The following is a 7,147-nucleotide window of genomic DNA, read 5'->3' on the forward strand; positions in this document are numbered from 1 at the left end:
TTCCTGGGGGCGCGGCTAGAGATGCCCTAAGGCCTTGTACAATGGGAGGTGCTTAGACAAATGCTTAGAAAAATAAACCGGGTTTTTCTGAAGCACCGGTGCTTATTTGTACAGGATAGACGCTTAACTAAGCGTCTCTTCTGTAGAAATAGACACCGGTGTTTAAAAAAACCTGATTTATTTCTCTAAGCACCTTCCATAAGCACCTTTCATTGTACAAGGTCTAAGAGGGCGTGAGATGCACGGAGTTGCTGAGTGGCTACGGTAGGCTGGTAGCAGTGCGGTGCAGTGTAGGGGGTGTGGCCGCGAGGGTGCGGACTGCGGAGTATTTATACACGGTAACGGTCTGACGGAGGCCATCAGGTAAAGAGCTCAATTGGCCGGATGGGAAGGGAGTGAGGAAGGAAGAAGTAAAGGCAAGGGCTATACGTGTCGGTCGCCTATAGGGTATAGTTTTTTTAAGGGAATCGCCCATAGGGTACATGATATTGAAGCGAGCACGGAAAATATCTACTCCCTCCGTCTTTGAAAGAGTGTACTTCCAACTTTATTGGAGGGTCAATCTATTTCAAAATTTGATCGAGTTTGTGCAAAAATATATCGATGCTTGTGAAACCAAATAGGTATATGACGAAAATATATTTTATCATGAATCTATTGATACTAATTTGATGGCATAAATGTTGGTCTATTATTGTATAAATACAGTCAAATATAAAAAGTTTGATTTTCCAACAAAGTTGAAAATACACTCTTTTAAGAACAGAGAGAGTACCTTTGTAACTTCATGCCGTCCAGCCGTCACGACTAGGAATGAGTGACGTCAGCACAACAACTTTGTCGGTGTGTCCTGACATGAGGGTACTCCAGTCCAGGGTTAGGGTTTAACGAACGTGAATTGACAGTGCCATCTAGTTTTGGCATAGGTTTGTCCACGCTATTCCTTACTAATAACATCGATCATCTAGCACATTGCAATGCATCCATGCATGGCCACAAGCCAACAATAGTGCACACTACATCACCGGCACCGGCAGGTAGGTGTTTTTCTTTTCGCATGCCATCCACTCGGAAAGTCTACTTCTCTCCAGCGTCTACGTAGGAGCACTAACAGTACGTGCATGGGCTGCATTAACCTAGTATAACGAAATGAGATGTGCCTGCGGTCCATGGCAGCAACAACCGATCAAAGGCGAGCGAAAACATTTGGCAGCAACGCGGACTCTCACAGGAGTGAGCTTGTTGAATGCGATGTCACGGCCGGGACATAACACAGGAGCAGGTAACACGGTGCACCACTATCTCTCTCATGCCAAAAAGGGCATATGCAAGATGAGGAGGACGTTTCGCTGCTGCCATGATCACATCACATGCCACCGCGTGCTCACATGATCACGCCGCGTCTTTGACGCAACAATCCCTTGCATAGCTTATGTGCGGCAACTATACGAGGCCAATTCATTACAAGAGCATATATAGCTTGTGAAGCAGACGCTCCAACCACTTGTTCACATTTTTACTTCAACCACTACTACAACTCAATGAATCCACGTCTATAAACCGCCCGTGCGCCGCACGCATGTAGGTGTAGCTGTGTAAAACATACTAAGTGTGGGAGCTATATCTCGTTCTGGGAAAAAGAAGATCAAATGTTGACTGTAGAACCAGGCACGGCAATTACTCGGCAGCTTCCTTACAACTTAGTACAAAGCAAAGCAAGGCTCCCTGCATATGGAAGTAGATTCATGTGCTCACTTGTTTCAACTTTATGCAAATAAGGAAGACTTGGATCGCTGGTCACAAGTTATAATCGATCTAGGGGCAAAGGGAGGCGTTCAAGTAACAGCGATTGGTCGACTTTCACACATATACGGAATTCTATGTTTGGAGCGGAAATTACACTAAATCCTATTAATTTATGTATCTCAACATACAAGCATGTCACATACAATTATGGTTAGATAACACCTCAACAAGCAATCATGCATGGGAAAAGACTTACCACCACATGCAACCATGCATGGAAAAAATGTGTGTCATTCTATTATTCTACTAATATTTGATAGATATTTTATAATTATACATTATATATAATAAGTCGTATGTATTTTTTTTATTTTGGTTCGCATCTTATTAATCTAAATATTTAAATTCCACACAATAAAATGAAATGTATTGCAACTGATTCCAGTAGCAACGCGAGGGGTATCATCTATTAAATGTAGAAGTTGAATCGAATGAGACAACATAATGTTATGAATCTGATGCATGGACAAGCAATTACAAGAAGGACAAACATTTGTTGACGAAATTCTGCACAAACACATACAACTTCAGGGCAAGACAACGAACATTTCTAGAAACCCATATACCAAATTAGCAAAATGAAAGCACCGACATGCACGATAAGGCCACCATACAACGTCTTCGACCACCCGCCACGACGGGTACGGTCATAACATTTTAGTGTCACATTTTCCAAAATCAAATATTTGACCGGCAGCGGGCAGGTACGTGTTTTTCTTTTCCGCATGCCATCCACTGGGAAAGTCCACCTCTCTCCTGCGTCTACGTAGGGAGCACTAATTAAACTGCGTGCATGGGCAGCAGGGCCAGGCCGACAAAATCCGGGGCCCTATGCGAAACTAAAAAATAGGGCCCTATCTTAAAAAAATGAACTAACAAGAAATTATAGTATATATATCTCACGAAAAAAATTGTAATGTATATAATATAATGTCTTACATAACAATTGAAAATATAAAAAAGTCATACCTATCCAACTCCTGGTTGCTATTTATTTGAACATCCTCATTCTTTTAGTATTCTTTATGAGTAGAAACCAAAGTTAATACCTATATAAGAAGTACAATTTGAATATATTGGCTCAAAGAGGCATACAACTAGTGAACACATTCAAGTTTGAGCTAACATGTGCACTGTCCAAGAAAAGGCATTGCAATATTTGGATGTAGTATAGCACTAGAAATATGCAAGAGACTAATATTTAGAGGCTAAATCATATTTATGTCTTTTACATTTGAATAATAATAAAATAAAAAAGCAAACTGCTAGGCTCATGAGCCTATATATAAACCATAATATGATGTATACAGCTGTGTCTAGGAAAAAAGAGTAACTGTCTTTATACTTGTTACAATGGTATAGCACTTGGAAGTATCACATACAAACTATATGCGGGTATGCTAGTAATTAAAGAAAACATGGGATATTTTCTGATATATTCTGGGGAGATATTTTGAAATTTACCATCAGAAATACTTGAGGCAACAAAAGCTATATCAAATCTAACTTCCATATCCCTGATCTACGACGGCGGAGCTCAATCTACATATAGGGGATGTGTTTATGAGTCTGGAGGAGTGGAGGTCCTTGTATTCACCTGCAGCGGCCAGTCGCCATGTGATCCGATCGATCCAGGGACTGAGGGGCGAGGGATCAGACTCCAGGATAGAACACCTTCGACCGAGGGATCAGACTCCAGAACACCTTGGATCGAGGGATCAGACTCCAACACAGGCGAAGTGAACACCTTGGATCAAAGGTCCTTTCCTGCAGGCTGTAGCGATCGAGACGAGTAGGAGGACTGGAAGAGGAGGAGGAGATCGATCCCCGATCCCGTTTCAGCGCTGGTCGCTCGATGGCTCGATCCTCGATGCCCTCGTTGCTTTGACACCAGCAGTCCAGACCACTACAACACCCAGCAGCCCAAAGCGCATAAGTTTTCTTTTAGTACTAGGCCTTTGTAAAAAAATTGGGGCCCCCCAAAATTTTGGGCCCTGTGCAGGCCGCACTTTTTGCACCACTATGGGCCCGACCCTGATGGGCTGCATTAACCTGTAACGAAATGAGATGTGCCTGCGGTCCATGGCAGCAACAACCGATGGATCGAAGGCAAGTGAAAACATTTGGATGCAACGCGGACTCTCACAGGAGTGAAAAGCTTCTTGAAAGCAATGTCCCGGTGTCAGCGCCCCAACTACACAGGAGCCAGACACCGTGGCAGCGCCAGGTCAGCAGCCTGCCACGGCGACCAAACCGAGTGGAACGCAGGGCTACACACCAAGGCGCAACGCCAGTAGGTCGGCCCGCATCATACAGCCCAACAGGAGGTTCATTGGGCCAGACTGGACTCGCTAGGGTTGATCCGGGGTCGCCACCTACTTACACCCACAAGCGAGGCGAGGAAGGCATCCAGTAGGATCAGATCGGCGGCGGCTCTCTACCTCATCCCCTTTCCCTCTCAAGAACAGCTTGGCTGATTGTATCTGAATTCGAGTTGTATCTGTGATTGAGTTATTGATCGATTGGTACCCTAACATCCTGGTATCAGAGACCACTCCACCACTCCTCTCCGCCGCGCCAACCCTGGAGACTCGCCACCGCGTTCAAGCACGGCAAGTCCTCCTCGCCACCATGGATCCGGCCCTCAAGGAGTACCTGGACAAGATGCACCAAGACGCCAAGGTCGACTCCGCCCACGTCCTCAAGAAACTGCAGACCCAGTCGTCACAGATCGAGGATCTCCTCCGCTGGAAACCCGATCTGGAGGCGAGGTTCGCGAAGCTGGAGACCACCGTGGCGACCTTGCAAGCCGCGGCTAGGGCTGGACCAAAAGCTCGTAACTCGTGAGCTTAATGAGCGCTCGATAGTTCGGCTCGTTAAGCTCGTAGCTCGCTTCTTAATGAACAGAGTCAATCATTGATTTTAGCTCGTTAAGCTTAACGAGCTTAACGAGCGAGCTAACGAGTTTCACGAGTAGCTCATTAAGCTCGTTAGTAACAACACAACACATATTTTCATTTTACGTGACAAACTTTTATAGCACCTCAGCCCATCTATTCAATCTAATCGACCTATGAGACAACAAACTACTGCATTTCTTTTTATAGTCATCATATTTCGTCTTGAAAACCACACCTACACATTCATCCTGTATATCGTAAAACATTATAATCTATTAACGAGCGCTCACGAGCTTAACGAGCTTCAAACGAGCCGAGCCGATCAGGGTTTTCTGCTCGTTAATCTTAACGAGCTTAACGAGTCGAGCCTTAACGAGTACGAGCTTAACGAGCACGAGCTTAACGAGCCGAGCTGCTTGTTAACCATCTGCGACCAACGGGACGGCGCTCCACAACGCCCTCCCACCGCTGCTCCAAACGCGCGGACCACCTCTCGGGCCTGATGGCCACGCCGTCGCTGATCTCACCGGGGGGGGCCCCGTCGGTGACCCCCGTGTCGCCGACGGCACTCCCGGTCACAGGTACGGTTCCGCTTCCGCTTGTCCCTTCCGCCACGGCCCCGTTTTCCTCATCAGTTCTCACCACGTTAGGCCAGCCACCACCATCCATGAGCTTCCCTGTTTTCTCCGGCGACAACCCACAGCTCTGGAAAACGCTGTGCGAACAGTATTTCCAGATGTTCCCCGTCCATGATTCTTACCATGTTCCTATGGCCATCCTAAACTTCTCTGGTCCGGCGAGCATATGGCTCCAATCTGTCCAGAAGAAACTTATCGGGCTGGACTGGGAATCGTTCACATCCCTGCTCTGTACTCGTTTCGGCCAAGACAAACACCAAATGCTCATCCGCCAATTCTATGCCATCAAATAGACCACATCGGTCGCTGATTTCATCGAGCGCTTTGAGTCCTTGATGAATCACCTCATATCATATTCAGAATTAACTCACCCATATTTCTTTTTGACTCGTTTTGTCGAGGGCCTGCGACCGGACATTCGAGCGGTGGTGCTCGTGCAACGCCCACCGGACTTGGATACGGCATATTCGCTGGCCCTACTTCAGGAGGAAGTGGCCGACGGCGAACTCCCGATCGGCCGCGCCATCACCAACCGCGGTCAGGGGAGTCATCCACGCACAACTACGCCTTCGTTCTTCGGTCGACCTGCTACACCAACCGTGGTCTCCGAGGATCGACGCGGCACCGATGCCGCACGTGCCAACTCCGAGAACAGCAAGGTCGCGACACTCCGGCAGTTTCGCCACGCGAAGGGCCTTTGCTTCAAGTGCGGGGAACGGTGGGGCAAGGATCACGTGTGCCCACCGACCGTACAGATGCACGTCGTCGACGAACTCCTCGCCTTGTTCACCCAAGACGACCTCGCCATCGAGTCGCCCCCTTTGTCACCAACTTCTGAAGAAGAGAACATGTGCACTCTCTCGCGCCAGGCAGTGGATGGATCTTCAGACTCGGGCGTTCTTCAGCTACAGGCATGGCTCCAAGGGCACGAGATCTTACTGCTTGTCGACTCAGGCAGCTCTACATCCTTCGTCGACAGCACTCTGGCCACCAAACTTGAAGGAGTGAAGCCGTTACCGCGACCATGCAAGGTGCGTGTCGCCGACGGCAACACCATCCCCTGCAACCGATTCATCCCAGCTTGTTCGTGGATCACGCAAGGGCACGAGTTCACAACAGATTTCAAAATCCTGAAGCTGGGCTCCTATGATGCAATCCTTGGGATGGATTGGCTACGCCAACAGAGTCCCATGAGCATCGAATGGGTTGCGCAACAGTTGAATGTCACCACCCCCGCTGGCCGCCTCCACCTGTCTGCGATCTCTTCGGATCAAACTCAGTGCTCTGTTATTTCTGCCCCAGAGTTACTCAAGGCCTGTAAGCAAGGATCAGTCGCTCACATTATCCACCTCAACTCTCTTGATGGCAGCAACGAGCACGACGCACAGATGCCGGTCGAGGTACTTCGGCTACTTGAGCAGTTCACTGACGTGTTCGAAGACCCGCGTGGCCTCCCACCGCGTCGTGAATGCAACCATCGCATACCGCTGATGGCAGGCGCGCAACCTGTCACATCCAGGCCCTACCGATACAAGCCAGAACTGAAAACAGAGATAGAGCGGCAAGTTCAGGAACTGCTCGATGCAGGAATAATTCAAAAAAGCTCCAGTCCCTTTTCATCCCCAGCCCTGTTGGTCAAGAAGAAGGACGGGACTTGGCGTCTGTGTGTCGACTACCGTCGCCTCAATTCCATGACAGTAGTGGGCAAGTTTCCTATACCGATTATCGACGAGCTACTCGATGAACTTGCCGGTGCCAAATGGTTTTCGAAGCTTGACCTTCGCGCTGGATTCCACCAAATCA

The sequence above is a fragment of the Triticum urartu genome, chromosome 2 (genome assembly GCF_003073215.2).
Source record: "Triticum urartu cultivar G1812 chromosome 2, Tu2.1, whole genome shotgun sequence".
Classification (NCBI taxonomy): Eukaryota; Viridiplantae; Streptophyta; class Magnoliopsida; order Poales; family Poaceae; genus Triticum; species Triticum urartu.